At 49.9% G+C, this 14,103-nt stretch overlaps 1 protein-coding gene across 1 annotated transcript in view; it reads right to left on the bottom strand.

Annotated features, from left to right (window-relative positions):
* The window catches only part of LRRC15 (leucine rich repeat containing 15), a 13,390-nt gene extending 6,239 nt beyond the window's left edge, over positions 1–7,151 (bottom strand). The window contains exon 1 of the mRNA XM_006084754.3: positions 7,087–7,151. The gene's annotated coding sequence lies outside the window, so the exon portion shown is untranslated. The remainder of the gene's footprint in view (positions 1–7,086) is intronic.
* Positions 7,152–14,103: the final 6,952 nt, after the last annotated feature.

Genomic DNA, 14,103 nt, shown 5'->3' with positions numbered 1-14,103 from the left:
AGCCCTCCCACCCCACCCATCACACTACACAGCTATCTCTTTGTTAATCTTTGTTAACATGTCTCACAGGTGCTTTCTCTAGGTTTATTTCAATCAGCTTCCCAATAAAGGAAACTATCTGCACTACTTCCTGTCTCACTGGAAGAGACTGCTGCCACTCAGCTGATGCCTGGGCTCTCCCTTCTGGGGACTAGTCCACAAAGAAACACTGCCTAGAGCAGTGATGGCGAACCTTTTGAGTTCGGCGTGTCAGCATTTTGAAAAACCCTAACTTAACTCTGGTGCCATGTCACATACAGAAATTTTTTGATATTTGCAACCATAGTAAAACAAAGACTTATATTTTTGATATCTATTTTATATATTTAAATGCCATTTAACAAAGAAAAATCAACCAAAAAAAAAATGAGTTCGCATGTCACCTCTGACACGCGTGTCATAGGTTCGCCATCACTGGCCTAGAGTAAGTCCCAGAAAACTTAGGATGCACTTTGAGCTAAAAGGTGGTAGGTTCAGATGCTCCCATAGGCATTGTGTGATCTTGGAATGAAGCTAAATTCACAAAGGTTTGGTGTTTGAGGTCAAGGGTGATGATAATTTTATATATATATATAATGTATAGAACATGGAGACAGGGGACATGAAGACTGGCCCTGGCCTTGAATATCTATGTATCACTAGCCAGCTGTTGGACTTTGAATGAAGTGTGAGGCCTCCTAGCTCAGCTTTGTTATCTGTTAAATGGTGATGGTAATCTCTGCCCCCTCTTAAGGCTGTTGTGAGGAACGAATGGGAGAATGGATGTGAGGGTGTCCTGTGCAAATGTGTGTGGTTGTTCCAAGTTCATCCACAGATGAACTTTATAGACAGGAAGGCCTCCAAGTGCTTCTAACCTTGGCATTCTTAGTCAAGGGACTAAGGATTTCTGTGAGCATCTGTACCTTCTATCTGAGGTCCAAAGGGATCTCTAACTCGCAAAGGGTTAAGGACTACTGATCATACATTCTCATTATTTTGTGGGGAATGTAGGGGAAGCAGGGAAACTGAGGCCCAGAGCTAAAAGCCCAGAGCTCCAGACTCCTGGGTGAGTACTTTGAGTGTTAAGTTAAGGCAGTGCCTCTCCTTTTAATGAGCAAAAACCCTGAGTCAGAGGAAGGAATTTCAGATGAAAGTATATAAGGCATAAACTGGCTGGGTGGAGAAAGCATTTCTATGGTCTGTGTTCCGCTGAACTCATGGAGTCTTGAGTCTGACCCATTACTCAGAATAATCCAGGCTTCCCAATCTGGCCTCACCTCAATGTACCCCTCCCCTGCCAGCAACAAGCTTACTCTGAGGACAAAACCCAAGTTCATCTCTCACCCACCCAAACCTTGATTTTTCATTTATTCACCGCCCTGGCCTGCTGTATTGTTGCATTAAGGGCTTGACCAAGTATGTAGACTAGTGAAGAAAAGAAAGAATGATAATTTGGCCAATGAATTCCAGTGCAAAGAAATGGGGCCAGATTAAGCTATGGATACATCTATAAAAATGAACTTCCATAGTTAAATGTCAGGTGCAGACTTGAAAACAGAAAATAAACAGCCTAAACAGGGGGCAGGGAAAAAGTGACTCGACACCCATCTCAGGAGAAAGACTTATTGATGGTAACAAAGAATGAAGACTGCCCACAAAAGATAACATCACTGTATTAATAGAAGTATGAAGTGTAGAAAAAAGGAGGTTATGGTCTTACTCTACACTTCCCTGATCAGGCCACATCTGTAGTGCTGTGCTCAGTTCCACCCTGAAGTTTAAGACGGGCAATGACAAACTAGTCTCTTGAAGGCCTTCGATGGTAAAGGGACACGGAAACCAAACATCCTCTTGGAGTCACTTACACAAGGTGAGGCTCTAATGGCTGCTGGTGACGTGCTAGGCAGCACTTATTTATACCGTGTACTCCTATACCCTATGTGCTTCAAAATGGTGTCACAGCTCAAGTGTCAGAGGCTTGGGCACTAAATTAAATGCCCACAATTTGGCAAGCCCAGGACAGTCTGTGGAGTTTCCCATCTGTCAATGAGGGTGTGGGTGAGACACCTCTGAGGACCCATCTGAGTCTGCATTGCCCATCTGGGGTGGGGGTGGGGGGCATCAGCCAGCCCCAGGAAGGGCCAGGGCCAAGGCAGGGTGCCTCCTGGCTTGGGAGAAGGAGGGAAAGATAACTCCTTTGTGGGAACAGAGCCACTGTTGTTGGAAATGGACCACACTCAGCTTGACAAATATTACAAGAATTTGCACATTTTCCTTTTTATAAATCCCCATGTATGCAGAGCCCACCCCGGCACCACATGCAGCGGTTTCCTGTTTTCCATCACTTTTCCTGCCACAGCTGGAACTGACTGCTCCAAAGGACCTCCAAAGAGCCCACCTCAGACCCAGCTGCAGAGCCCTTGGGGGAGGGAGAGGCTGCAGACACGGGGCTGGAGAGCCAGCTGGGCCCTGGGATTTTCAGCAAGAGTTGCAGGCAGCCAGAGGCTTCTGGGAGCCCAGCACACAGCAGCCTAATAGCCCACGCCGCCTGGTGCCGCTTGGCAGCCGTGACAAATGCCAGTTAAAGACCCACAAAGCTCCCTAATTACACCCTCCTCTCCCAGGAGGCAGGCTGCATCCACAGTCACGGCAGCCACTCGGCCCAGGCCCTGTTCTGGGAGGGGGCACAGCCTGGCGTCTGGCACTGGTGCAGGAATTCCATGAGCTGAGCAGACAGCTCACCTGGACACTGAGACGCGGTCCCTGCCCAGGAGGAGACGCGCTTGGAGCAGGCGCACTGCCTGTGGGTCTCTTCAGCAAGAACAGCCTGTGATTCATGAACAAACACATAATTAGCCTCCAAGCCCTGGGCTCGGTTGGCTGGTGGGTTGGGACTTTGGGGGTTTAATACCATCATTCACATTCTCTAAACACGAGGTTCCCTGGGAGGAATGGCTTCTTCTATCCATGCCACGGAGCAAAGCTTTCGGAAAGAACCTGGGAGACAAATGTGCCATTCTGGTCTTGAGACTGATCTTGAGTGGGAGTTTAAGCAAATTCTCCAGGCCTCAGTTTCCCCTCCTGTAAAGACTTCCAAGGGCCCTGGCAGCTCTGATAGCTTCTCACTGGAGACAGAAGAGACATTTGACCCAAAGCCCCACCATTCTCTTCATCCTCTCTTCCTCAGAGGTCACACCGAACTGCCAGCAGCGCCACCTACCCAGCCCCATCTCCATGCCGAGGCTTTCAGAACTTGGACCCATCTTCCGAGCCCACTTATGTCAGGCAGGGTGATCCCACTTGTTAATCGGTGCATCTTCACACAGCCAATAGCCATTCCATGGCATCCGGGAGCTAAGAGAGGCCTTAGGGAGCCTCTGGTCCTGCCCTCCCCCAATGCACCTGAGGGAACTGAGGCCCAGAGAGGAGATCTCCCTTCCTGGCCTGTGCCCTCTCCCCGCATGGCCTCTTCGGCTGTGAGAGGTGGCCCCATCCAGCGCACTGAGAAGACAGCTTGGAATCGCTGGGGGTGTCTCCTCCCCTCACCCCGCCAGCTAGTGTCGGCCTCGATCAAGCTGCTCATAAGTGCTCTGTCCTAAGGGTAGAAGGCACTGTCTGACTGGGAGGCTCAGTGCATCCAGACCTCCCTACCTCACTAAACAGGAGTAATGCCCCCTCCCCCAGGTCAGCGCATAAACATCACCTGGAAGAGCCTGGGGAACCTGCTTACAGAACTGACCTCACAGTGTTGTAGCTGTGAGGACAAAGTGGGTTAACACCTGTAAAGCCCTGAGATTTGTTCTTGGCACAAAGTGAGTACCCAATAAATGTTGCTTACAATTATTATTCATTCTGCTGTGGCGTAAAATGCAGGTCTCTGGAGGCTCCACCCACAGAGATCCTGATCCCTAGGTCTGAAGGGCTCAAGCCCTTGCACATTTAACAAATTCCCCAAGTGACTGTAGTGCAGGTGTCCACAGTCCACACTCGGAAGCACCACTCAAGGCCTAGACCAGCTGGGACCCCATGCCCATGATCTGCATCATTTGCAGCCAAGAACAGAGAGATTGACCCGGGATGGGAAAAGTTGACGGCCAAGCCATGGGCCTGGTCAGCTCCCTGTATCATTCCTTCCTCCAGTGGCCCTTTCTGCATCCCCATCAGAAATCCGGGGTTTGTGCTAAGTTAAACCCAGCAGTAGAAGCTGCTTCCAGAAGCAGAGCTTAGACCCCAGGCATTAGAGGTATACGGGCCTTTTTGAGACCATCTGGTCAAATCATATGGTCATTTGGTGCATGGGAAACTAAGGGACCAGAGGGAGGAGGGGACTTGCCCAAGGTCACACAGTCACTTGAAGATTCCTGACACCCAGGTCAGGGCTCTACCCAACCACAGAGATTGAAGAACCTCTGGACCTTGTCACGAGCCTTTAGGACCTTGTCAAACATGTGTCTGGCAGTGCTTGGGAGGGACAAGAGGTGGCCTTGCTCCCTCCATCCTAAAATGGCTTATATGCAATCCACCCTCTAGCTGCCCTGCATTATGAACAGAGGTCAAGTTGCTCTCCCAACTCCCAGGCTATATGGTTTAAGGATGCTCTTCCTTAGAGCTGCTCTGATGCCTGTGTTTGCTCAATTTCACCTGAGTGGCCTGGGACTGGAGGGAAGGAACAGAGGGGTCACCAGAAGAGTTGATCTCAACACAGAGCCCCATTGGAGTGGTACCCAAGATAGGCATGCTCTACCCAAACTCATAGCACCCCAGAACCCAAGGGAAGACTGCCCACACCCTCATCCTCCACCTGGACCAATTGCTGACCCCCATCTCTCACAACCCTTCAAAATCAAAATAGTGTTCACTGCCCTAACCGGTTTGGCTCAGTGGATAGAGCGTTGGTCTGTGGACTGAGAAGTCCCAGGTTCGATTCTGGTCAAGGGCATGTACCTTGGTTGTGGGCACATCCCCAGTAGGAGGTGTGCAGGAGGCAGCTGATGGATGTTTCTCCTCATTGATGTTTCTAACGCTCTATCCTTCTCCCTTCCCCTCTGTAAAAAAAATCAATAAAATATACAAAATAGTGTTCATTTGTTTAAAAAAGAAAATGAGTAAGAAAAAGCAAGTCCTTTCCAGCCCCAAGGTTAGAGGCGTAGGGCTTCCTGCAGAGGCCCGAGTAGGGCTGTAATTAGCTTGGCAAAAGCAGCTGGAGATACTGGCAAACTCGCCAGCGGAGCAGGGAGAAGCTCCCACTCGGGGCTTTTATTAAAGAAGTCATAGGTTACAGCCCCGTCTCGGGGTAACAGCTGGGGGCTCAAGTTAGAGAGAAATGGACCAGGCCCTCATCAGAGCATCTTGGAAACGATCTCTAAATCCTGTGTCCCAGAAGCCAAGGGCGGCGATGAAACCTGAAGCTGCAGCCCATCCTTCGTGGCCAGGGTTTAGCGAAGCAAACTGCCCTGTGTAATCACAGCCTCGGAGTGCTGGCTGGCAGGATCGCGTTGGGACAACTTCTCTCCCATCCCTTCTCATTTCTCGACATCTGGATCTACTCCCACCCGCTCCCCACTCCCACCCCCTCCATTTACTGAGCAAGCCCAGGGAGTATCCCCCGGACCTGGGGAGAACCTTCCATGGGTGCCCTGACTTTCTGCAAAGTCTGCTCAGAACCCTCCCCCCTGGCCAGACCTCACTCACATGCTAATCTCATCAGTGCGGAGCCCGCCCAGCTGACTCAGGACCACAGGCAAATGGGACTGTCTGGCCCTGAATGCATCCCAGATGTTCAGTTGATGCAGAGCAACAGAAATGACAGCCGTTGGAGAATTCTAAATTAGGAGCCAGTGGCACCGAAGCATCATCTGAAAGCTGCCTGAGACAGGCTGCTCTACCCCAGAAATCCGAAAGGAGAAGCCGCAGTGTGACAGACAGGGTCTGGGTACTGTGTCATCCCAGAGAAAGGCACAGCCTGCCCTTGGCTGACATACCTGCCCCTGGAGGTAGACTGCCTCTCTCACACTTTGCCACAGGTGGGCTCTAGAAAGTTCTGGTTTTCACCTGTTGGTTCCTTGGCCCCGCCCCTGCCTCTGGAGTTGAGCAGAGATGCTGGTAGAGATACAGCGTGTCTACCACCCTCATCCCAAATCCCTCCCCAGCCCTGACTCTCCCTGTTCAAAGCCAGCAGCCTCTGCCAGGGGGACACTGGCTGGCAAGAGGGGAGAGCTGCCAGGACGGGGTCGCCTAAGCCGCACACAGACTTAGACCCTGAATGATTCCGAGCCCACAGCTGAAGGTCAAACTGGAAAACCTGCACCAGCACATCTGCTGAAGTCGCTTTTGTAGCAGCTGAGAGTATGAGGAGAGGAGGACTGATCCCGGCCGGGAACCCCCTGAAGCAGGGTCTCCCCTACAGACCCAAATGCGGGGCAGGCCACTGGGGACCTCCCGGTAAGTGAGGACCTGGGTTCAATAACCTGAGCCTTAAGAAGAGAACCCTGCCCTAGCTGGTTTGGCTCAGTGGATAGAGCATCGGCCTGCGGACTCAAGGGTCCTGGGTTTGATTCCAGCCAAGGGCACATGCCGGGGGTGCAGGCTCGATCCCCAGTAGGGGGCGTGCAGGAGGCAGCTGATGATTCTCATCATTGATGTTTCTACATCTCTCTCTCCCTCTCCCTTCCTCTCTGAAATTAATAAAAATATATTATAAAAAAGAAGACGAAGAAGAGAAACCCTTCACCAGTGGAGCTAGTATCCAAAGGAGGTAACTCTCTGGGTAACTGGTGTGATCATTTGGTCAACTTTCAATGTGTCTACCGCCCTGAAACGCCTTCTCACACCCCGGGTGGACACCATGGGACAGCAAGGGCCAGGGAAGGCTGGTGGCGGATCCGCAGAGGGGGCTGGGGGCCCAGGCGCGCTGGACAAGGGGCGGATGGGCTCCCTCCGGGGCAGGCTCCATTGGGCCGCCTCCTGAGAGCATCCCAGGCGCCACGCCAGCCCGGCCCCTTCTGGAGCCTTTCCCCAGGGGAGCGGGGTCCGCAGGAAAAGGGAGGGGGTATGATCCCGCCTACTTACCAGCAGCTTGGCGCCCGCCCGCCCGCCTTCGACCAGAGCGAGCCCGAGAGGAGGACGTGGGAGGCTCAAGGCTGCAGCATGAGTGAGGCTCGCCGGGCGCTCCCGGTATTTAAACGGTCCCGGTCCCGGCGTGAGTCACCGCAGGGGGCAGTGTCTGCGCGGTGGCGGGAGGGGCGGCCGACGTGCAGGGACAGCAGCATCCCCGAGGGAGCCACAGCCTGCGTGCTCAAGGGGAAGGGGTTTCCGCTTTTTTTTTTTTCTTTTTTAGCAGCACATTTTTGTCCTTTCTCTTTTCCTCCACTGTTTCTTTTGGACTCGCTCGCTGCATTGGCATTGTGGTTCCAGAAAAGGCATTCATTCTTTCCTTTTCCTTTTCAACCACACAGAGTAATTTCAAAGTACAGCAAACGTGCAAGAACAATACAAGGAACACTCTTATTCACTTAACCCAATTCATCTATGTCAACATTTTTAAAAAATCATTTAATTCCAAAGAAAAGGTCAGACCTGTGGTGTCCCTCCTCAAAACAGTGTTTCAATCCCTTCTGTCATCATCCAACGTCCCCTCACTGTCCGCTCCCACACACAGCAGTCAGGGCATATTGGAGATGAGGGGCTCCCTCTGCCCTCACCTCCGTGTGGGAGCCCACGCCCAGCCACCCCTGTAAGGGACAAGAAACCATGTCTACTGTGGGGGAGAGGAGGAGGTGGCCACAGTTGGAGGCGCAGGAGGCTGCCATACCCTGGCTTCTACTCCAAGGAGGAGCCTCCAGTGGGTCTGAGCTGCATTTGGCGAAGCCACCTGCCCTCCGGTGGCTCGGTTGACCCTCTCCGCCAAGGGGGGAGAGTGATATTTACACACACTGCCCCATGGAATGCCAAGAGCCTTAATTAATGTTTGCACCGTGCGTTGAGACCTTTGATGAAAGGAAAACATAAAAGTGCATAGTGTTATTACTGAAATAGTCATTTGGGTGGCTTGCCATGGTCAAGCCCTACCGCCTAAATCATGACACATGCCTCCTCACTGTGGCACCGTGATTCAGCTCCAGAAACAAAAAGTGCCCTGACCGTGAGCCCAAGTGGCACGTGCCCAAGGGGGGCAAGCACTGCTGAGAGGAGGTTTCCACTCAGCTCCCAGCCCACGCGCTGCCACCCAGTCTCCCTTCCAAATAATATTCCACTCGGAGAACTCCTTCCCTCTTCCTACCTGGTCCCTCCACATCCCCAAATGGGGGTCTTCGCCTGCATTTCTATAGAACCTGCACGAATAAGAATGTGCCCTCTTTACCTGCTTCCCTGTCTTTCGAATCCTAACATTCAGCCACTCTATGCCACACCCTGTGCTGGGAGCTGTGGACAACACAGGGATGAATCAGATACATTTCTTGCCCATAAAGAGCTGACTCTCGGTGGGGAGGGAGGAAGAATTTACATTGATGAACACCTACTGTGAACCGAGAGCTCACTGGTCCCTTATTCCATTTATGCATTACTTCATCAAGTAACAGAAACTACACCAAGTTTCTCAGCCTCAGCACTATTGACATTTGAGGTCAGAGAAGTTTTTATTGTGAGGAGCTGGCCTGTGTATTGTAAGATGCTTAGAGCACCCCTGGTCTCTACCCACCAGATACCAGTAGCATCCTTCCCAAGTTGTAACAACCAAAAATATCTACACATTGCCAAATGTCCCCTAGGGGATCAAAACACACACACACACACACACACACACACACACACACACACACACGGTTAGGACCACTGGTCTACCAGATAATCCTATGTCCTGTGAGTGGGAGTAATTGCCCCTAATTTACACATAGGAAAACAAGCCTAGGGCAGTTAACTGCTATAGATAGAAGTGAGGCTGTGCTGATTAAGGATTGTGAGATAACTCGGGGGAATGAGGTTACTGGTAGAACCTTCCTCAGGGTCAGGTTGATAAATGTTGATGCATTTGAAGGGATGAGGCTTGAGTTTCATGTACAAGGTGGCCTCTAAAGATGAGTGGGACCTGGAGATGTGGGGGTGTGAGTTAAGGAAAATCAAATCAGAGCAAGAAAGAGAAAGAGCTCTGGACCAAAGACTGAGTTTGGCTGGAGCCCAGGTGAGTGGCAGGCTTCATTGGGGAGGTCTGAGACATCTCCCTAAGGAGTGCAATATCCCTGTGCAGGCAATAGGGAGCCGGCGAAGGTTTTAGAGGAGAGGACAGGCACAATGAGAGCCACACTGCAGGAAGTGTAGTATGGCAGGGTTTCCAGGTTTCATGGGATGGGTGATCCTTGGGCATACAGTTTTCAAAGCACTCCTAACATCCCCTTTTTTCCTCATGATAGGATGTGGGGTTCAATACCATAACAGGCCATGCAGGAAGGACCATTTTCCAAGACTGAGAGTGGCTGTAGGGTTCCAGCTATAGGACCTCTGGGTTTTAGTCCACTGAGACCCCCTCTTTCATAAAGAAAGATTTTTCTCTCCTACAGAGCAAATAAAATGGCCCCAGCCAGCCCCCAGAAGTGTGGGTCTATTATTGGTGAAAGTAAACATCTGATTCACCACCCGCAGGCCCTGAAAACCTCAGGGCTCACTTCCCAGTCCCCCTGGGAGAACCAGAAGGGCCAAGGTTGCCTCAGGGCTTCAGAGAACTCCAATCCTTCCCACCCACACATGCTTCTCTGGTCTAGTTAATAAGCATCGAATCCGGGGAATCGGAAGTCATGTGATCTAGCCTCCCCATGAAGGAGGAAATCCCTCCATGGCACCCTGGAGAGATGAGTTACGACCCTGCTAGGCCCACTTTAGGGATGAGGTGGACAGTACCACACAATGAGGTCCCCCTGGTATATTGGCAGAATAAAAAAGATGGAGAACACCCAGGGTTGACAAGGATGCCAGTGATCTTACTGATGGAAACATAAATTGCTAGAGCCGTAGTTACCAAAATTCAAAATGTGTAAACCCATTCACCTGGGTCAGTGCCAATAGCCAGACATGATCACGTGTGTGTTTACAAAGCTGTATGTTCAAGAAAGCTCAGTACAACATTGTTTGCAATAATAGATCATTGCAAATAATGCAAATGTTCGTCCATATGACAATGAGTCCATACATTGGGAAAATCCATACCTAGTAGCCAATTTGAAAAGAAAGCATACATCTTTATTTACTGAGGAAGAAAAATATATCCACTGTATTAAGCAAGTTAATATACAGAGCGGGGCAAAAGTAGGCTTACAGTTGTTTGTGAGTGAAACACAGTTTATTCTTATATTTAGAATTTATTAATTGCTGTATTATTTTTCATATGAACAACTGTAAATCTACTTTTGCCCCATCCTGTATATATAACACAATTGCATTTATTGGTTGGTTTTAGCGGCGGGGGGGGGGGGGAGGTTGGACCATAAATTTGTAACTTCTCAGTTATATTTCAACATTTGGGAAACACAATGAAGAAAAAAATCTCACTCTTTATTGATCACAATCACATAAAAAGCCAGAAAATGGTACAAAACATCAGTTTTCCCATCAAATGACCCCTCGGTGCCCAAGGAGTTGGCTGCAGGTGGGCATCTAGGGCTCTTCTGTCTGCCTGTGCCCTCTCTTCTCTCCTTCCCCAGGTGACCGGCTCTGCTCTCACCTGTTGCTCGCCTCATAGTGGCCGGCCATTCTGGATGGAGAGAAGGCCATGGGGCCCCCAAGCTCCCAATGGGCAGCCGTGGTCCCAGCTCACTCCCACTGTCTGGCTGTTCTCTGAAGGAGGAATTGTAGGTTGTTCCTCAGAGCAGTGAGTCTCAAAGACCAACAGGCATCCCTTGTGCTCAAGTGGACAGCCTCTCATAGCAGGACTGAAGGAGTACACCATCCAGGTCTTTGTCAAAACCTTTCCCAACACAGATGAGGAGGAACAAAACAGAACTGTGCAGGTGGGGGAAATTTTATCCAGCTACATATCTATATGGATGTGCAAGGAATATGTTCACACACACACATAACACGTGTATCTTGGTATTCATACACACATGTATGTATATATATAAGCATATGTGCATGTGTAGACACATACATATGTATATACACAAAGGTATGTATATATGCATACACATATATACACACATACATATCTTTGCCTATATCTGTATAGCAATATTTAGAAAAGAGTGTGAAAGGATACACTCCAAACTGCTATAATAGTGGGGGGAGGGAACAGTGATGAATGAGTATTTTTTATAACTATGTGTTGTTTATTTTCCATTTAAATAAAAATTAGATGCATTCCTGCATCTAATTGACAATTAGCAAAACCATTTCAAAGACAAAAAACAAAGTTCTACTTTTTTAAACATTTCTTTTTCTGAGACTGAAACTGCCTCCCTGGAGCCTACACCAAGTATTTCCCTTCCCCACTGCAGGCCCCATGGTACCTCACCCCAGCCCCTCAGACGTTTGGGACCCACAATCAGGCTCACCCCACTCCAAAGGCTCCTCCTCTCCCACACCATCGGACACACCACACCATCCCTTCCCCCGACCATCCTGGTTGCTCACTATGGAGCCCAGCATCCACTCAGCAAATTGATTGCTCATTAACTGGCAGGCCCTTAATTCACAGAAGCGAATTCATTCCGAAGCGTGTTCAAACCATGAACAGTCATATTCAACTGTAAGGCACATATGGGATGGAGCCACACAAGAGAGCCACCGAGCCTGCCTGGGCTGTGGGAAGAAGGGCTTCTCCAAGGAGGTAACCCTCAGACTAAGCCTGGTAAGATGAGCAGGTGTTGGGCAACCTGGAAAGAACAAATGACATTTGCAAAGGTTCAAAGGCATGAAAGACCATGGCACGTTCAGCATGTGGCAAATAGGTCAAGGAAACCAGAGAGCAGGGTGCACGTGAGAGCTCGGTAGAAACATTATCCTGGGGAGAAAACAAGAGGCGATGTAGGAAAGGTGGCACCAATTGGGACCCATTCTGTAGGCCATGGGGGGCAGGGGGGGGCACCAAAGGATTTAGCCAGGGACAGATGTGGTCAGATTGGTGCAGGGCAGTGGATTTCAAATAGTGATTATGTTGCCTCGCTCCTGGGGAAATTTGACAATGTCTGGAGACATTTTTGGTTGTAACAACTTGGAGAATGCAAGTGGCATCGAGTGAGTATAGGCCAGAGATGCTGCTGAACACCCTCCAGCATATAGGACAGCCGCTCACAGCCAAGAGTTATCAGGGCTGAGATGTCAGTAGTGTTGAGGTCGAGAAACGCTGGTAGAGAGAAGATGGGTAATTTGGGCAGCACTATAGAGGATGGGTTCAGGGCAGGGGGAGGGGTAAGAATGGGAAGGGGAGTGATGGGGACAGGAAGACCTAATAAAAAATTCTAGTGACATCTCAGATGGAGATGCTGAAAACCCGAGCTAAGACAGGGCCGTGAGAATGGAGAGAGGGGACTAATAAAGAGGTAACATAAAAAGTGAAATTCATAAAACATGGTGATGGATTGGTTATGGTGGTAAGTGGGATAATACAGTAGGGCTGTTATGACATGGATTAGGCCACCATAACAAAGTGAGCCCAAAATAGCAAGAGCTTAAACAAGGCAGATGTTTGTTCTCATCTAGGGCGGGGATGGTACCCTGACTGTATCAGGGACCGACACCCCATCGCTCTACTCACTCTGACATCCTAAATCCATGGTTGTCATCTCATGGTCAAATGGCTTCTTCAGCTTCTGCCTTCATATTCCTATTCCAGCCCAAGGAAAAGAAGGAAGCAGGAATTGAAGGGCTCAGTTCTTCCATGTGAAGGCATGACCTAGAAGCTATCACATCACTTCTGTGCACATTTCATTGGCCAGGACTTAGTCATGTGGCTGCTCCTACTAGTACCTGCAAAGGAAATGTAGTCTTGAGCTGAGCTCCATGTACAACATTAAAAGTCTTATAACTATGGGAGTAGGGCAAGTAGCCATGGGGGTTGGTGGGGGGGGACGGACTATTAAGAGTCCAGTGATGAAAGAGGGAAATTCATGAAGGGAAATGAGTTTTTTGGCATGATGACCAAGTGGATGGTGGATACGATTAAGAGGGCTAGAGAACAAGGTGGCAGGCTCATTTTGAACCGGCTGCATTTAAGCCCTGTGAAACTACAATGCAGACTTCAGACTGAGTCTGAAATTAGATCTGAGCTCAGGGGATGGTTCTGGGTGGGGATAGGGGTCTAAGCAGCCATAGATAAGAGGAGATAGTCCAGAAATGGGGCTTAATCTGGGGTCGACAAACCGCAGCTGTTAAAGCAGGCTCTCTACACCTAAAGGACTGAGAGAGAGAGATCAGCCTATGAATGTCCCGAAGTTGCATGCCAAAATGTGCTGAGTGGAAATGTGCTGTGTGTGTGCCCTTGTCTGGGAAGACAGCTCAAGACTGTTACCAGATTCTCTGGGTGTGGAGTGAAGTAAGAAGAGGCCCCCCCAAATTTACTGAGACAGGCAGAGCAAGAGGAGTCAACTGAAGGAACCAAGAAGAGCAATGAGGAGGGTATAGGAGCAGCAGGATGGGGAGTTTGTAGAGGTGGGAGGGCAGAGATTTAAGAAGGATGTGCTGGCCTGTGGATGAGGCCCATAGGGCACTGGAAAACCCATGGCAAGGGCAAGGTCAGTGGTGTGAGGGGTGATGGTGGGGGGAGTAGAAGGAGTAGGTGCAGAAGGTAACCTGGAATGGCATGGGGCTTTTAGGGTGATAGGATTAAATATGTCTATAAGTTGAGTGGAATTGTTCAGTGGAGATGGAGGGATTGAGATGAGCAGAGATAGATCAAAAGGGCTTAGGCTTCTGGAGTGGTTTCCAAATCCCAGCTCTGCCGTCGCTGGCTGAGACTTCAGAAAATTAATCCACCTGTCTGAGCCTCCTTATCCCCAGGTGTGAGCTCAGATAATAACCTGCCTCGTGTGGATGATGAAAGGCAGAGAAGAAAATCATGTATGACATGCCCATCTCAGGTCCTGACCACCGCAGATGCTC

Source organism: Myotis lucifugus, unplaced genomic scaffold (assembly GCF_000147115.1).
Source record: "Myotis lucifugus unplaced genomic scaffold, Myoluc2.0 scaffold_14, whole genome shotgun sequence".
NCBI classification, from domain to species: Eukaryota; Metazoa; Chordata; class Mammalia; order Chiroptera; family Vespertilionidae; genus Myotis; species Myotis lucifugus.
Note: the sequence above shows the minus strand (reverse complement) of the source record. Positions and strands in the feature narration are given on the sequence as shown.